This window comes from Schistocerca cancellata, chromosome 7 (genome assembly GCF_023864275.1).
Source record: "Schistocerca cancellata isolate TAMUIC-IGC-003103 chromosome 7, iqSchCanc2.1, whole genome shotgun sequence".
Taxonomy (NCBI): Eukaryota; Metazoa; Arthropoda; class Insecta; order Orthoptera; family Acrididae; genus Schistocerca; species Schistocerca cancellata.
Window position 1 is genome coordinate 13,186,420 of NC_064632.1, and position 19,936 is coordinate 13,206,355.

The following is a 19,936-nucleotide window of genomic DNA, read 5'->3' on the forward strand; positions in this document are numbered from 1 at the left end:
TTTGGAGAAGACTATACAGGGTGATCATACTTTATTTTCACATCTGGAGGAGCAGAAAACTTAGACACTGCTTTCTTATTAATTGCATTATTGTCTGCTACTATACCAACCACCTCAAATCCAACTGCGTCTAATTTAAGAATGACTGCTTTAATGTAAGAGAACGGAACATCAACCTGAATAGTATGAACTGGCGGAATAGATACCACATCCTTGTAAGGTGATTCCATGCTCTGAACCATAAAAACATAGGCGCTGGTTGCACACAAAAAATTTTCAGTGTTAAAGGCACATCCTACAACATTTCCAGCTTTGTAATCAAGCTGAGACTTCAGATGAATTTCATCCACCAACAGGAGCACAGTTTTATCATCTGAAGATAAAGTACCTACTTTATTTGTGATGTAGCTCATAAACTGTTGCTCAATGACACGATTTGTTGAGAGTTTACTACAAAGCCTTGAAAGGGTGTTAGGACTAGGCACAGAAAAACTGTCAGTGTTCCTCAAAAATTTGTAAGCATGTGGGCTTATAGAATGTACTAACGACCACATTATCATAGAGTTAGTATCATACCTAAATTGAGTTGAACTTCTGCACTTCAAAAATGGAATCTGTTCCTTCAAAAATGTAATTTTAGTTTCGTTTCCTGGCAACTTTTCTAATAAATTTTGCAATTACTGGTCAATTAAAGACAAAATGTTATCTACAGGAGCCTCACAACTATCACACAGAAGATAAATGTTCTTAAGAACCACCTGTATGTTGTTTACTTTGATGGGAAATTTCATGTTTCCAATACATTCCACTTCAATATCATTACTGAAGACACTGAGTAATAAACCACTGCTTATAACTACGTGGCAAAAAATTCTTGGGTAAGGATTATGCTTTAGTAACACTAGGCACACACTGTCAGATTTGTTTATCACTACCCAGTCACTGTGCTTTTCACATTCACTCATCTTTGTTTTCATTTGTTCTAAACTATCGAACGATATCGCATCAATCATTTTCTTGGATAGCAATTTGAAGAGCACGATTTTCTAAACGCCCCCTGCGAATTTCTGGGTCCTCTCGTACTGCAGTTTGATGAGTCGACAAGTAAGATGGGCATCCAGGCAACTTCGATGGGATAGCATCTGAAAAATTAATAACGAAGTATGAAACCGGTCTCACAGCATACAAGTGAAATAAAGATAGTTGTTATGCCGCTGTACTTTACTAAGAGCGTGTTTCGTAACTCACCTTTTCTCAAGCGTCGACGATCCAACGGTGCTGACAAGAGTGTACCAGTTTTCGGGTCATACATGCTGGTACTGCTTAAAATATCGCCCTTGTTGAAATGCAGTTCACATATCTAAAAACAAGCATACAGTTCTCTTTAAAACATATAACGAAAATTAATGAGGTATGAGATTATAAATACATTCTTCTGTTTACTGTATTTTGTTCAGCTGGACTAAATTTCAAGTAACTACGACACACTAACCAAACAAATACACTGATACTTACAACAGAGTGCTTACTAGGTGTCCAGTCTTGTCTGTGAACAGCCGATAACCATTTTCGTCTTAAATTCTCGTCAGATGGAAAATAAAATACACTGACTTTAGGTCCATTATCGTAATTGCCGCTGCAGTTTGGCATACAACACCTTCGGGGCATCGTAACTGAGTATAGATCAAATAACCACTCACGAACAGCACAAAGTACAATATGGAAACGCTACGAGTCACGTGTGTCGGACTGTCGGTACCTAGCTTCTCAGCCCCCTACCCGTGACGTCACAGGCTCATTAGACTCACGATGTGAGGCCTTGTTCCTAGGTGGCGTTGCCACAGTGCCGTATTCTGCTTGTTTACATATCTCTGAATTCGCGTGGCTACACCAGTTCCTTTGTGTCATTCCAGTGTAGAATGCATGTGATTGGTGCAGAGATGTGCAACAATGCTCGCACTGGTGTTTTAATATATTTTTCTGACTGCTCGTAGTGGAGTAATGTCGAAATTTTAAGGAGTCAAGGTAGAGTAAGAATACTTCGGCTGTGGGCTGCGTGCAGTAAAGACACTATGGCCGTGGAAGGTGGAGAGTAAGGACTTCGCCCATGGGCGCCGTACGAGAAGGAGACTTCGGTCAGCAGAACGGTGGGATAAAGACGCCGTCTAGAGGAGCCTGTTCGGGCAGATTCCGGAGCAGCCAGCAGTCCGTTCGAGATTACTTATGACACAACGCAATGCTCGCTGTGTCAGCTATCTTGCAGCTTGTGTTGGATGCAAGTGAGATCCTCGCAGCTTAGACAGAGTTATTTCGCACGGGAGTTATTAGTTCACGTGTAAAGCTGAGCCGTTTTTAACAGCGAGAGCCGTTATACTTGCAAGTTTAGGGGGCCATCAACCAGTGAGATTTAAGTATTTTCACTTTTGGATTAATTTGTTAGATTCCGTTATCCGTTCATTTCATCAAAAGAAAAGTTGCAGAAATCCTTCCCCTCACTTCCTCCACGTTGCCAGCCCTAAATGATTTAAACGGGTGTATGGTTTTTCTTTGACTGGAAATAGATATTTTCGTGATCCTTACTATGGTGTATAAATCAAGAAAATAATATGCTGACGTCATTGTTTTTGAGATGTAATTTTGTTGGTGGAAATAATTTGATTAATTTGATAAGTAGACGGAGGGGTGTGATGTACTCCAGTCAGTGAGCCTGGCCGTATAACTATTTGCATTTAATTCCGTTGCGCACATATTACAGGTCATTGTTTGGTATTTTTCTCTGCTGATGAATATTCTGGGACAGAAATTTATAGTAGGTACCCCCCTGTCCTCAATTTAAACAACACACTTCCTGTATTTACAGGAACGTATAAACTGAAAAAAATTGTTTACTCAGTGCGTTTTGTCCCCATGATCTTCGCATTAACGTTCTGTACTTTTTCAACTCATTTGACGTCATGCCTACGTGAACAGGAATGGTCTCCAATTGCCCTTAAGCGAATAATCAAGACACCACTTTTTTCTGTTACACCTCTCCAGTAATTCTTTTTTAGCGTAATTTGGCACCTGCACTTCACCACACTATTTTTGCAGCTGCTAGAAGTAAGTAGTTAGCTGCGTGTAACGTTTAAACCCGTAATGGAGGTCTCGTGTGAAGTAGTGAAACCATTAAATTTTACGATCTCGCTATAATGCGAGTTAAGTAGCCTATTTTCGGATGACAGTAACAAAAAGTACTTGGCTAGTGCACTGCTGATTTTCTTAGAACAGCATGCAAGACTAACCGGAATAATCAATATTTTTATGTCACAAGAACAGTGTGTTTATGACCTGATCCAATCACAGACTGCCGCTCTTAAACTGCAAATACCGCATAGGTTCTAGTGCCGAGTTACGGGGGCAGCAGATTGTATCTCCATATAATGAGTTCGTATATATTACGGAGTTACTGGAGTGAAATGATAAATTTCTTTGTACGCAGGTAAAGCTATCCTTCCGTTGGAAGAGTGTCGTGCGACTGTTACATGGAGACATCTGTGGCACGAGCGTAATATTGATGTCTTTTTGCGATATGTTGTAGTTAACGGACGGCTCCAACGCACTATCCTGTGACCTGAACATTTACGTTCTTCCTTTTACGATCAGATTCTGGCGATGTAATTTTCTTCTGTCATGTATTGCAACATGCCAATAAAGTTACGCGATATCTGTGCTACGGTTGAGAGTAACTTACATGCCAACTAGAGGCTACAAGGTTAGATGTATAATGCAGAAGGCTGTCAAACAACAACCAGTGAGCTCCCGTGTATGAAACAGCTCCCAAATGAGTTGATGCGATAAACATTTGACTTTCAACAAGTAAGCGAGAAAAACTGTTGGAACGGGTTTGAAATTGCGATAACAGTTTGCTGGAAGACACTAAGTACTCTCGTTATCAAATACTGGATGAATATAGTCCTGTTAACTACTAGACAACTTTTGAGAAGGGATTTAACTAATTAAGTCCATTTAAAACTTCAGAATAATCATGAACAATTATTAACAATGACAATGGCAAATGACATGTGTCAATAATGACTGAATGCCAGAGTAACAAATTATTTCAATTTCAAAATTGCATTTAGTAACCACAGCATATTATTTAGATGTGGGGAATAATTATTGTTATTTGGAGGATAAGGAGGCTTCATTCACTGACAAGCAAAACATCGGATTATTGCAGACTCGGACTAACAATCACGAGCCTAACCCTGCAACTGCTTTTGCGCTGTTTGCGAGTTTTGCGTTGAATTCCATCTTCAGGCGTAGTTGAGCCATTTAGATCTCTCCTGGCTATATAAATGAAATCAGGCCTTGAGTGTGGTAAGATCTGCCATCACCGACGTGAGGGCAGCGTGACACGTCTTCTGTCTCCGAGCTCTCGACCGACAGTACTCTTCTACTCTCGCAGACAGACCTTGTCTCACAACAATGCTTGTAATCGCGCTCCCATGTTTCGCCCTCAGATTGTTACTATCGATACCTGAGTGCTTACACAATGCAAAGAATAGCCGTAAGTTGGATATGTTGTTGTATCTTATGAAGAATTCTGACACACTCCTGACAAAGCCTCACTGTCGTTTATTTAAGAATTTGAACAATACTTACGTACAAATAGGACAAAAGGAGCTAAATATCCTTAATCCAAATATTTAAAGAAAGTACATAAAGGTGTATAAGTTCATTTAATGTTAGAAGGATTGTTCATTATTGGTTCAATTACCTTGTGATCATTTTGTGAGCCTTTTAAAATAAGTAATTAGGCACAATTTAATACATGAAAAATTTCGGACTATACAGTTTAGAAATATAACAAGAAAAACATGTAGTGTGTTATTGTTTTGTAAAAAGGGAATGTTCACTGCACAGTGAGTTTTGTATTGTTTTGCATTTTGCACACTTGTAGAAATACGAGAGGAAGAACAACTTTACAAACTGTGTATAGGTGTGTTTAGTGTCTGTATCATTAACACCTCAATGCAGAAACGAAGGGTGTTGTAGAATCATGTAGCGGTGTGTACAGTGTCTATCTCACTGACACCTTTGCTTGGGGAAACTGCATTTTTGGTGGCAGAGAGACTTGTATTTCCAGTGTCCTTTCACTGAGACAGCATTGTGTAATTGTGGCTCTCGAAGGCAAAGTTCAGCATTTTTGATAGAGTACCTTGTATTGTCAGTGTCCTTTCACTGAGACAGCACTGTGTGATTGTTGCTCTTGAACGCGAGGCTCAGCATTGGTCGCTGATTGTCACTCAAGAACAGGTACTTACTGCAGACACCCTTTTATGACAGACCTTGCTTGCTGCCATTATTGGAAGTGACGTCATTGTTGCAGGCATCACATGTGCATTATGTAATTTGTTTGTGCCCTGTCAGAGCCCAGTTACTTGGTACTCTGTGGACAGAAAATACGTATCGTGACAACTTTACAAAAATTTTTACATATTCCTGTAAACATAAGTGAAGATAATCAAGTAAGTAACTGCACATATAGCTTATATGAACAAAAAATTGTCAATTCTTTCATATGAGACACAAATATATTAACATAAATCTAAAATTATTGTACATAAAATCAATAGAAAACTGTTTAATTACTAATTAAGATATCTGCTCATGCAGTTTATTAAGGTAAACATATAAAATATGAAGACGTAATTCTGCATGGCAGTGTTGCCTTATAATATAAACATCAAACAAAGTGTGCTGCACTGTACAGTGTTATACACGAAAATGACACACAAAAATTTATATTGCCTAAGAAATGCTTTGCATACTGCAGCGCCATACACAAGATGACACGAAAATATTATATTGAATAACAAATTCTTTGTATATATATGGACATACGATATGCCGCTTGAGACAGCTATACGCAAGAATGCTAAGAAAATATTGATCTGCACAGGCAGTGTTTGGTGCATATTTACTTAAGTAAGCTTAATGTCTTAGTAATCATAAACCGAATAATATTGTACTGTTCAACAGTTATTTGTGTGATCAGAAGTGTACCTTTTTGGGGTACTGGAAATACTATCCTACCATCACCCTAACTACCACAAAACACACAGAGATCTACACTACACATAAACTGTATACATCTTTCTACAGGATATGGAATCCAGTAAAGGGAATTGGTATAGTTAGAATTTTCATTGTTGTATTCACTATGGAATACTGTTCAACATATGTTCTCTATTCTCTTTTCAACTGAAAAAGTTCCATTAGTCCTTATACTAACAGTAGTATAAATGTTACATAAAATTCTTATTTTGACATTCATGCTTACCGTTTAAGCAACCTGAGCTCTCAGTAAACGGAATCTTACCTGCTTGACAATGTGTGTGTCTGTTGCATGAGTGTTAGTTTCACTGTCATTTAAGCCATCGACAGATAGTTACATGAAAAACTTAAAACTAACATTTCGAAAAGGAGCCGGCTGGGGTGGCCGAGCGGTTCTAGACGCTACAGTCTGGAACCGCGCGACAGCTACGGTTGCAGATTCGTATCCTGCCTCGGGCATGGATGTGTTTGATGTCCTTAGGTTAGTTAGGTTTAAGTAGTTCTAAGTTCTAGGGGACTGATGACCTCAGAAGTTAAGTCTCATGATGTTCAGTTCCATCTGAACCAATTTTGAACCATTTCGAAAAGCTATCTGACTGCGTATTTCAATATGAATTTACAAGTGATATAGAATCTGACTTGTATAACGGAATTTACTAAGCTAGAGTACATGACATGTTGTGCTGTGTCAGTGTCTCTGTTATAGACCTGTGTTTTGCACTCACTTCTTTAGATGACTGCCTTTCTCCATGTGGTTTACAGCAATTCACAGCAGCATACATCAGCAGCGGCTAAAGCTTATTGTTACTAAGAGTAACTTTAATGAAAAGGAATTTGCTTGGGTCCCGTTAACTACTAAATGCCGGCCGGAGTGGCCGAGCGGTTCTAGGCACTTCAGTCTGGAACCACGCGACCAATACGGTCGCAAGTTCGAATCCTGCCTCGGGCATGGATGTGTGTGATGTCCTTAGGTTAGTTAGGTTTAAGTAGTTCTAAGTTCTAGGGGACTGATGACCTCTGAAGTTAAGTCCCGTTGTGCTCAGAGCGATTTGAACATTTTTTGAACTACTAAATAAGTTTTGAGAAGGGATTTTGTCAATTAAGTCTATTCGAAACTTCATAGTCATCATGAACAAGTGTTAAAATGACAATTGCAAATGACATGTGCGTCAATAATGGCTGAGTGGCAGATTAACAAATTATTTCTATTCCAAAACTGCATTTATATTTAGTAACCACAGCATATTATTTAGATGTGGAGAATAATTATTATTATTTTGAGGATAAGGAGGCTTCTTTCAGTGTCAAGCAAAACATGGGATTATTGCAAACTCGGACTAACAATCAGAGCCTAGCCCTGCAATTGCTTGTCCGCTATGCTTGCGAATCTTACCTTGAATTCCATCTTCAAACGTAATTAAGCCATCTGGGTCTCACCTGGCTATATAAATGAAATCAGGCACTGAGTGTGGTGAGGTCTGCCATCATCGACATGAGGGCAGCGTGACACGTCTTCTGTCTCCGAGCTCTCGACCGACAGTACTCTTCCACTCTTGCAGACAGAACTCGTCTCACAACAGTGATTGGAATCTCGCTCTAGTGTTTCGCCCTCTGATTGTTAGTATCGATATCTGAGTGCTTACACAATGCAAAGAATAGCGTTAAGTTGGATATATTGCCGCATGTAATGGAGAGTTGCGGCACACTCCTTACAACTTGATATGGCTCCACGGCCTCGTTGGTACCTCCCAGCTCATCACTGAAACCCTTCCTGCACGTCTCGCAGATGTCCACGCTGCAAAATTTAGTTGCTGTGGCTTTCGACAAGTGGTCACATTGATGTGACTGGACAGTGCAGCTTTTGACGCGTGTAAATTTTTATGACTATCTCCTGAACTAAGTGTCGTACAGTTATATAATTTTATAGATACATCTGTGGTATATGAGGAAACTGTCACTAATGTGTGTTTGGTGTAGAGTTCGTAGTAAAGAATTGATACACGGCATTAAAACGTCATGCGTGATTCTGCCGTTTTACTGCATGAAGAGGGGTCATCACTTTGACGGAGGTGCAGAGAGAAGAAGATTCGAAAAGTTTTAAACCTGCGTAAAGTTTTAGGAAGTCGCTATGTGCTTCCATTATCAAATACTGAATGATTTAAGTCCAGGTACTTGTGCACCGTCAGTCTCAAGTCAAGCACACAGTTTCTAACTGTAATTCTTTCTTTAAACATATAACACAAAATTATATCTCTTAATTAGTAGTTTGTGGCACCATTTTAAATTTTCAAATTCTCATTACTTGCGCGAGTTACTGAAAATCAAATTTTAGTTGCCCCTGGAATCCGTTAGATAGACAGACCATCTACAATCAGTACTTGGTTTAGGATTCTGGACTGCATTACAGTCGCTTTGTATAACTGGGCAGTCAGATGGAAACGAGACAAATGAAAAAAAAAAAAAAAAAACGAGACAAGTGAAAAAAAAGTTAATCGTGATAGCAGTTAGGAAATCTGGAAATTTGTGGTACGGTCTTATGGGACCAAACTGCTAAGGTTGTCGGCCCCTGAGCCTACACACTACTTATCTAACTTAAACTAACTTACGCTGTGGACAACACACACACCCATGCCAGAGGGAGGACTCGAACCTCCGACAGGGGGAGGCTCACTAACAGTTAGTACTTTTGTCCCACTGTGAGACGAGACGGTCACTGGATCCATGGAAAAATGTTGCGGTTGCCCACAGAACTATGACTGTTACCGAGGTGTGGACCTCTTCGTCACAATTAATGTACTGCGGCACGTGGGCAATTTTCAAAAAGCGCGCCATCAAGTCCAAGAACCCAGGAATGCTGACGGACGGCATCATTATGTTGCAAGGTAAGGACCGCCCACAGTCAAGGTTGTTTCTCCTACGCAGCAGAAATTTCGGTGGGGAGCCTTTACACATGTTCCTGACAGTGCCGATCTCTCCCAACGCGATTTCCACGTCTTTGGAGCCCTGAAGAGAGACATTTGAGGCCTTCGATTTGCTTCGGACAAAGGGATGCTCTCCTTTGTCCAATCATGGCTATACAGCCATGGTTATGTTGTGCGGGCTTTCAAATTGAAAAGTGTGATGAGTGGCCCTCAACTGTTTACCCTGAGACTCAGAGTTGAAATATCAAAAGTTTTGGCTGGTTATGTTGTCTAGGGGCTGGGATACGTAGTTGCCGCTTTACAAGTCAAATACTGCTGAGTAGCAGAGCTCAACTAAACTAAGAAGAAAACCAGAAGAGCAAGAAATAAAAGCAATCTTGTGGAATACAGAGGGAATAAAAAGTGCTCTTAACCTAACACCAACAGACATTCTGCAAAACTCGGACTTTGCAATTCTAACAGAAACCTTCCTGATAGACAGCTGGCAACATAAAGATTTCTATAATTATCACCTAATGGCAAAGAAGGGAGAAAGAGGACGACCCATGGGAGGAATATCTATCCAAATGAAACCCTGGATGACGCCCACCAAAAAAATCATAAAACAAGAAAATAGTATGCTAATAGAAGCGGCAAACATAAATATAATTGCAGCCTATTTTAAACCGCACACAAATGCTGTAGAAATAATTGACGAAATAGTCACACTCATCAAACAATGCGACAGCAAACCCACCATTATTGCAGGCGATCTCAACTGCAGAGTAGACACAGAAAACTATAAAACAAAACTAGTCGTTGAAACCCTAGAAGAAGGTGGTTTCACCCTACTTAACGACAGACAGATACCTACATACATATGCCACAATGGGAAGAGCACCATTGATATCGCATTAACAAGAGGAGACATAGAAGGAAGTATTCAAACAATATGGCATGACTCCATTACTCGTATACGAAAGCACATTCCAATGAAGATAAAAATAAATATCGTCACGTCACCGCCAGCAAGAAAGACCCACCAAATCACACAAAGAAAAATTGATATAGAAAAATTAACAAACGAGCAAGAACAATTAACAGAAATAGAAACTTTCATAGAGGAAGGAGACCTTGAAAAAGCAACAGACCAAATAGAAGACGTCCTAAAAAATTCAGTGATACAAACAATCCCCAAAACAAGGACAGCCAAAAGATGGTTCGATGCTGAATGCTACAGCAAAAGGAACACTGTTCTAAGAATCCTCCACAGACTAAGAAACCAGCATGATGAGGAAACATACAAACTGTACGCAGAAGAGAGGAGAATCTACAAAAAACTAATAGAAGAGAAGAAAAAAGAATACATATAAAGTGAGGCAAAAAGAGAAGCGGATGAAGCAGAGAAAGACCCATACATAGCAGCAAGACCAAGAAAAATGGCTCATACACCAAATATAGACCTGAAGGAATGGGAAGACCACTTCAGTAAGATACTGAACAAACGAGGACTCAAAACACCCCCAAAGAAAGAGAAACAACATCAAACTAAGGAAAAAGACATTACATGGGAACCCCTAAATGAAGATGATGTGAAAGAAGTAATAAAAGCACTGAAGAACAAGAAAGCAGCAGGACCTGATAATATATATAATGAACATATAAAAGATGCAAAAGAGGCCCTCCAACACATATGGACCAAACTGTTTAACAAATGCCTGGAACTTGGAAGAATTCCGACACAATGGAGACACTCGACAATAAAAGTTCTCTACAAAGATAGAGGAGACCCAATGGACCCAAACAAGTACAGGGGCATAGCCCTGGAAAATACTCAATTCAAGATGTTTTCAAAGATAATAACACAAAAAATCCAAGCCTCTGTTGACAGTCATCTCCCAGAACGACAAATGGGTTTCAGATCTGGAAGATCAACACTTACGGCAGTCAGGCTTCTTCTAAACAACATCGATGATGCTCTACAAAAGAAACAAATGTTCTACACAGTGTTCATAGACTATACCAAAGCCTTTGACCTATTGGAAAGAGAGCTCATAGTCCGAAAACTGGAAAACACAATGGGAGAAGATAGTGTATGGGCAAGAATAATCAAATCAATCCTCGAATACAACTGAATTACAATATCAGACAACCTGTCTTTTTCGAACCCCATTCTGCAATACAGGGTGACCCAATGAGCCCATTGTTGTACATTCTTGCCACTGAAGAAGTACTTCGAATTGGAGAAAATGAAGAAGATGTGTATGTATATGCATACGCTGACGACATAGCCGTAGGTTCAACAGATATACAGAAGCTGCAGAGAATCATTGAGAAAATAGACAGATGGTGCAGTGAACACAAACTACACATAAACATAACAAAGACAGAAATTGTAATTTTCAGAAAAGGAGGCAAAACACCCAAGAATGCGGAAATCAGTATCAGAGGACAAAAAATAAAAATGTCATCAGACTTTAAATACCTAGGAGTGACATTGCAACCAACAGCCAAATGCTTCACAAAACATACAGCAGAACGTGCAGCCCAAGCAATAATAGCAATACAGGACATCAAAAACATCCGCCTACTCAGTCTAGAAACAGCCATGAAATAATTCAACAAAAAAATCTAGCCAATCCTGGCCTATGGGATGGAGGTTATATGGGACCAGGTGACAGAAAAAAATCTAGAAACACTAGAAAAGGTAAAATCGACCTATCTAAAAAGAGTACTAGGTCTCTCAAAGACAACAAGACCTAGACTAGTGTACCTGCTAGCGAGAGAGACATTCCTAATTGAAAACATCAGACTTTGATATATGATGCCACACACCAGGGCTTCCAGAAAGCAACTGAAGATCATGGAGGACAAACGAGAAAAAATATGGCCGGAGTTTTATGGCACCGAAGCAATGACGAACCGCTCATGGACAGCACCAAACTTCGAACAGCGACATGTCGTAACTAGACTTTCTATTCACGGCTTTCATCATCTAATCTGCAAGAACAAAACTTATCACGACCCAATCGCAACATGTGTATGTGAACTGTGTAACGAAGCCTGTGAACGATATCACATAGAACTGTGCAGTAAAAGAGTGAAATCGATAAATGAATATGCAAAAATGTAAAATGTAAATGTAAAATGTTAAGCAAAGTAACTGTATATGGCTATTTGGCTGCAATTTTATTAAATAAAAAAATACTGCTGAGTCTACAGTATACATATGTATATACACATGAATCGCATGATTGAAGGTTCCTATCACTCTGCAATTAGGAATTTTGAACGTAACATACAAAGTTATAAATGAAAAATTGCAATTAAATAAAATCTGCAAGTACTATTTTTAACGACTTTAAATGATGAGTACATTAGCATAAGTACGTTTAAGAATGCCGTTTATTACTGCAAAACACTTATTCGTGTCGATGGGCCAGCAATTAAATAAAATATAAGTTCAATAACAGGGAAACAATAGATTCCCATTTCACGTAATTAGCTATGACCAACAACATAGCTCGCGGGATATTCACTTCTAAATGCATGCTACGTCTTCATTGCAGAAGCCACGGAAATCTCACAAGTGCACAAATCGGCACTACGAAATATTTCTATCTCCTGCGAGCACACACAAACTGCACCACTCTCCCAGTCTTTCCCGCGACCGACCGTTGCTGCCTGCCATCCAGCAATCTCTTGTCCTGTCCAGCATTTCCATCCAGTCTCCTCGTCACCGAGCTCTGTGATTGGATAGAGCGCTCCCGCCAATTCTTCAAGCCAATGCACACTCCAGACCTATTGAAAAACATACGATATACTGGATTTACATTTAAATAACTTGAAATTAAATAAATATTCCTCCGGCCGGCGTGGCCGAGCGGTTCTAGGCGCTACAGTCTGGAACCGCGTGACCGCTACGGTCGCAGGTTCGAATCCTGCCTCGGGCGTGTATGTGTGTGATGTCCTTAGGTTAGTTAGGTTTAAGTAGTTCTAAGTTCTAGGGGATTGATGTCCATAGCAGTTACGTCCCATAGTGCTCAGACCCAACTAATAAATATTCCTACAGATGGACCATAAACAAGCTCTAACACACATTATTAAATACACAAAAAAATCAAATAAACATATATCAAAGGAATAGAAACAAAAGGTAGGCCAGTAGGCTTATGTCTCTGTGCTTTCTAAACACAGTAAATATCTAACCAATTTCTTCATGAATAACATATATCGGAATAAACAAAGACATAGTCGAATAAATATGTTTATAAGCATGCTGCTACCGTGTTTTCGTGTAACTGTGGAGTACTTATGGCCTGACGCGATCAATAGTAATCGGCCACTTTGACCTCCAATAACTCATGTACTATCAAGTTACATGCCTCTAGTTCATACCAATTTAAGTTTAGACCAATAGCTTTGTAAACACACGTTGATCGGCAAAATCGGATGAACCGTTTACATTTTGGAAATACGTTGCTGGGTGTTACTTGCATAATTTAGTCAGATTAAACTTTAACTAATGACCCGTCAGTTTAGCCGAAAGCGCTAATGCTCTGCTTCCTCGACTCGGGTAGGCGCACCGACCCCGGATCGATTCCGCGATTACCGTCGTCGGTCGGTGTGCCGGCCAGCCTGGATGTGGTTTTTAGGCGGTTTTCCACATCCCGCTAGGCGAAAACTGGGCTAGCCCCCGCGTTCCACCTCCGTTACACAACTCACAGGCATCTGAACACGCTCGCACTATTCCATGAATTACACTGGAAACAGACAGCAGGGGTACACTGATTCCATCCCGGGGGGTCCGGGGTTCCGGCAGGAAGGGCATACGGCCACCCCTTTCCACTAACCTTGCCAAATCCGTTCCTAACAATGCCGACCCTGCGTCTGCACGGGACATGGCACCAGTGAAAGAAAGAAAGAAGACTAAACTTTAAACTAACAAAGGTATTGAAATTCTGATAACACCATCAGAATCGTCGTGAAAATAATGGTAATGTGCATGTTTCTTTTTAAGGTGTGACGATTCCTCCGGCTATTATTAATTTCTACATGAACTGAGAAATGTTTGCCATTATGGTTTCACAAAGTCCGCCATCTTTGGCACTCGCAGCATACACACCTCCTTCGTCGACACAAAGCACCGTCCTCGTCACAGCATCAACATGGAATTCCCAGCTGCGCGGTCGGCCTTGACAACGCGCTGGGGCTGCCCACCCCTCTGGCTCCGGCCGATGCTCGGCACCACACGGCCGCCAATGGGGTGCGCCCGCCGAGACGCCCCCGCACGGCCACGCCCACTCCGAACTTAGAAGAATATTTTCAGGGCGCCACAAATCGCCCGTTACCTTACAGCTCACAACAGCAAACGTTTTTCGAAGAAGGCAAAACCGGTAATGTCTTACAGCCAGATGAAAGTGTTCACAGTTATAGCGCTTACTATTGAAGTGATAAACAGTTCATAAATACAAGTTTTGCAAATCAAACTGCCTTTTCCTGCTGCTAGTTACTTTATTTATCCCATACGCGTTTCGCCTTCTCCTGTTTTAAGGCATCATCACTGGGATCCATAAAGATACAGTTTTGTTAGTTATAGATTATCAAACAGTTCATTTCGCGATTTTTTGTAAAAATGTAATTACTTACGATTGGCTGATCTGCGTTTCCTCACATCTGGTCTGGAGGTCGCACTAGCACATTTATTACTGTTCTATATTCACATATTTGTGGTTTCGCCATCCACACACTGTTCACCATGTCCCTCACTCTTTTTTGTGGTGCATTATCGTTCTTCTGTCATTCGATACAAGAAGTGTACGACGAAATAGTTGTATCGAGTGACAGAAGAACGATAGTCCACCACAAAAAATAGTGAACAGCGTGCTGAACAGCGTGTGGATGGCGAAAACACAAATATGTGAATATAGAACAGTGATAAATGTGCTAGTGCGACCTCCAGACCAGATGTGAGGAAACGCAGATCAGCAAATCGTAAGTAATTACATTTTTTACAAAAAATCGCGAAGTGAACTGTTTGGTAATCTATAACCAACAAAACTGTATCGCTATAGATCCCACTGATGATGCCTTAAAACAGGAGAAGGCGAAACGCGAATGGGATAAATGAAATAACTAGCAGCAGGGAAAGGCAGTTTGATTTGCAAAACTTGTATTTATATGTTTGCTGCGGAGGATGGCCACACAAACAAACTTGTTAATAAACAGTTCATTTACTTTTTTCCAACTGTCTCGTTTTCATTTGTCTGCTTCTTATGGATAAGATTGGATGGATGGGACTGAAAGGTGTGAAACACGATAAAAGAGTCTTGAAATTCCTACCTCGGAAAAAAGTAACTCAACAACTGAATATTCAAGCTGAAAATAGAGGCATTAAGAAATATTTCTGAACGGTTCCAATCCAGTACATATTTCGAGATATAATTTTTTTTTCAAGTGTGTGTGACGAAGCAAGCTGGCTTTTTTTTTTTTATTTCCCCACTGGTTTTGCCATATGCCCCCTTAAATTCGTTTCACTTTTAACTAATTGCCATTAACAAATGTGAGAATAATGTGCATTTTCATGAAAGAGAAAGGTTTGCCCTCAGTTTTGAAGAATATAACACCAGATCTAATTTTGTGCTTAGTTTTCTGTATGTAATTGATTTTCTAATTTATTTTGACTATACCTAGTTAGTATCTTTTGTTATCGGGTGAAATCAATAATTGTTTCGTAACTTAAATTCTATTGTTGACATAAAAACAAATATAAATTCTGTACTAATTATAAACATTTGGAAGACGATATACTAATAATCTTAAAGTATTTACTTGGCTCTATTCGAAAACATGTTAGCAAATCCCGCACTTAATTAATTCCAAAGTAACTAACAGTTTTTCCGAAAGTATTGTTTGTGCAACTATATTTTTTTATTTCACGATTAAAAGAAATAAGTCGGCCTAAACCTTGTAGTAGAATAAGCTGTTAAAAGGAAGAAAGTTTTCGATGTATTCAAAGTGAATGAGTTAAGTTTTAATTGTAATTTCTGTAAATTAAACATCGAACAATGTGTAGTTTCAGGGCCTAGGGCTCGATTTGTGGTCACGAGACAGACAGTCCACAGCCGAGTTTCAGGCGAGAAACCTGTGTTGGTTGAAACAACAATAATGCTTCAACTTAACTGCGAAATCAGTTTTACAAAATTAGGCCGTGTGTTAATAAGCAATGACACTCATTGCAACATACGTACCTGATTATTCAGAAAGAACTGTGATCTTTGTGGTTACGTTATTACTGCTCGTAGATATTCAATAGTAAACTATTGTAGCAGTATGTGGAGGTTCGCTCGCAAACTATTAATGTGGCTTATGGAAAGTTTAAACAATAGTGCACTGCCCACATATAAGTGTGTAATACTGGAGGGTTGTGAAAAGTGAAAGTAAAAGACTGAAACGCAACTGTGCATCTGTCGGCTGCATCATTTACAGTATACAGAAGTTGTACTTCCGCAGCCCTATTTTTTCAGCAAGTGTAGCAACGCAGTACGTCGGCAGGGCGAACAACAAACGAATAGACAAAGTAGGCGAACCGCTACAAGTGTAATCAGTATTCCTGTTCATGTCCCACCACAAGACTCGTATTTTCTGTTGTTGTTGAGTTGCATTACATATCAGCTCCTCGTTTTGATTTATAAGTTTACTTTGTTGGTCTCTTCACACACTTGTCTTAAGGCCTCATGTTAAGCAAAAATCTCCCTCACTATTTGTAATGTTAGCTGCTAATTTAATTTCAACAGCTTCTTTAATAAAACTATCCCAATAGTTGGAAGTGCATGTGAGTACCTAAGTTTTTTGTATTCCATATGATGACCTATGCCAACAAAATGTTCTGCAATAGCGGATTTACTCGGCTGTTGTAAGCGTGTGTGATACTTATACTCAGAACATCCGTCCTCCAGAGGTCTGACAGTCTGAATAATGTACACTGTGTGATCAAAAGTATCCGGACACCTGACTGAAAATGTCTTAGAAGTTTGTAGCAACCTCCATCGGTAATGCTGGAATTCAATATGGTGGCCCACCCTTAGCTTTGATGACAGCTTCCACTCTCGCAGGCATACGTTCAATCTGGTGCTGGAAGGTTTCTTGGGGAATGGCAACCCATTCTTCATGGAGTGCTGCACTGTGGAGAGGTATCGATGTCGGACGGTGAGGCCTGGCACGAAGTCGGCGTTGCAAAACATCGCAAAGGTGTACTACAGATTCAGGTCAGGACTCTGTGCAAGCTAGTCCATTAAAGGTATGTTATTGTCGTGTAACCACTTCGCCACAGACCGTGAATTATGAACAGGTGTTCGAGCGTGCTGAAAGATGCAGTCACCATCCTCGAATTGCTCTTCAACAGTGGGAAACAGGAAGGTTCTTAAAACATCAATGTAGGCCTGCGCTTTGATAACACCACACAAAACAAGTGGTGCAAGCCCCCTCCATGAAAAACACGCCCATACCATAACACCACCGCCTCCGAATTTTACTGATGGCACTACATTCGCTGGCAGATGACGTTCACCGGGCATTCGCCATTCCCACACCTTGCCGTCGGATCGCCACATTGTGTACCGTGATTTGTCGCTCTACACAACGTTTTACCACTGTTTAACCGTCAGATGTTTACGATGCTGACACCAAGCAAGGCGTCGTTTGGCATTTAACGGCGTGATGTGTGGCATATGAGCAGCCGCTCGACCATGAAATCCAAGTTTTCTCATATCCCACTAACTGTCGTAGTACTTGCAGTTTGGAATTTCTGCCGGCCGTAGTGACCGAGCGGTTCTAGGCGCTTCAGTCTGGAACCGCGCGACCGCTGCGGTCGCAGGTTCGAATCCTGCCTCGGGCATGGATGTGTGTGACGTCCTTAGGTTGGTTAGGTTTAATTAGTTCTAGGTTCTAGGCGACTGATGACCTCAGAAGTTAAGTCGCTCAGAGTCATTTGAACCATTTTGTCGTCCTGCCGAATGCGAATCCTGCGTGGTAACCACTGCGGTACCCTGCTCGGTATCTCCGGAGCTTCTAGAAATATTATTATTGCGCATGAATCGCACAACCATTACGAGAGCAAATTCCATTTATGAAATAAAGTCTCCCCACTGGCTTGTCAAATACGTAAAACAGAGCACATAAAATGTCCATATCACCAACAGAATGCCACAGTGTGGAGGCGAATACTTCGTGGAGTCGTTATAGCTACGACACGTCAGGAAGGGCTGATCTCTCCGCCGAAACTCGTCATTCAGGAAGAAAAGTATTTCAACACGCGATCTTGGCTGCAAAAATCCTTATTCATCACGTCATATCGCGCTAAGTACCATGTGAAACTCATATTTGATATATGGCATTGAGTACGTCTCGAACTCGCACTGCTCAGTGTGCAGTTGCTCCGTCTGACTGCATAGAACCGTACGTACACAAGAGCAGTACATTGCCGAACTCAAGACCGGAGTGCATTGATTGTCCTTGTTGTTCCTGCCATTCCAAAGCTGTCACTGGCTCAGAATTATTTCCTCTCTTGCTACTGCAGTTTACCCTCAACCTTCTGATTCACCCCGTTTATTAAGACTGTACATGTAGTGAATCGCTGTAAGAGTCAAACAAACATTAGGCTCGAGTACAGTTTACCATACTTTCGTGCCATGCTTCTCGAAAATTTTGAGTGAAGAGGAAGTTTAGAAGTAACGTGCTTGTCGATCATCTAGTCAGCTGACAGCCCTGTTTCTATTTGAATCTCTCCCTCAGTCACCGTTCATCGTTAAGTGTCAGCTTGCCTCGTATGCAAGATACCGCAAAACTGGCTTTTTCTCTTTTCATTGTTTCTTATTGCACCTACCCTAAATCGACTGGTCGTGTACCACAGTTTTATTCTGCCACTAGCCACTTTATTGCTTCCGGAAACAGTTGCACATTTCGCATGCGCTTTACGTGTTACGAAAGCTACACAAATCGGGTTCTGCTGTTAACACTGTCGCGTTACTGTGAATGAGCAGCATAATAAACTGCCGGACTGCAATATCTGCGAGATCCGGACCTACCAAATGAGTCACGCACGTGTGTGTATGGCTGGTACAAGGTTTTTATGTTTCTCGTTTTCACAACCGGACATGCAGGGTGGACCAACCGGCTCCACGACTCCTCGATGCACCGCAAATGCAGCAAGTCGGGCTGCATCGAGCAGTCGATCTCTCAGGCCCCACAAGCTCGAGAACTTTCTAGAACTGAGGTTTGCTTGACGAAACGAGGGCGACTAACACTCGTGGTACTTGTTTATGGCGTCTCAAGTCCACTGCTTTTACTGATTCACGATTTACGAGAGATAAAAATTCTGTTTTAATTTGTGGAATGTGAGATTTGTTTTAAAGCTATAACAGCGGCTAGCAGTGATAAAACAGCCAACGACGTCGTATGATTTAACACGCCAGAATGCACATCTGCACCAAGGGAGCTTATTCTTCCAAACTGTATACATACTAAAATTAGTAGCTCCGTCTGCTCCGCCACTGAAGAGATCTTAATGAAATATAGTTCTTTATTCCAGAAGGTAAAAATAAGGAAAAAGGCCGATGTTGGATTGCCTTTTCGTGTATTATTGATATTTTTAAACGAGCTATACGGGAATGGGATGCAGACGACACTTGCGCTAAGGTCGGCGACTCGCAATGTTCGTAGATTATTCCATGACAGTGTGAATCCAAAGTTCACTCGTGCGCGCGGTTTCTGAAATGTGTTGCTAAGCATACCGTAAAATAAATGACATTAATAATACGGCATGTCACTTAATGGTTTCCCGACGTAATGGTTTTAAATACGGTTCTCGGGCTTACCGCCGGATTTTATAACGGCATCTCCACAATTTTTCGCCGTAAAAACTGTCCAGCCTCGTCTGG

General features: G+C 40.7%; 1 long non-coding RNA gene across 1 annotated transcript; it reads right to left on the minus strand.

The window, feature by feature from the left end:
• Positions 1–519: 519 nt before the first annotated feature.
• LOC126092255 (uncharacterized) lies at positions 520–5,338 on the minus strand. Its single transcript, XR_007521317.1, has 3 exons — positions 5,201–5,338; positions 1,249–1,360; positions 520–1,142 (listed from the first exon to the last, which is right to left on the minus strand). It is a non-coding gene; the product is annotated as an uncharacterized LOC126092255 (long non-coding RNA).
• Between the last annotated feature and the right edge of the window lie 14,598 nt (positions 5,339–19,936).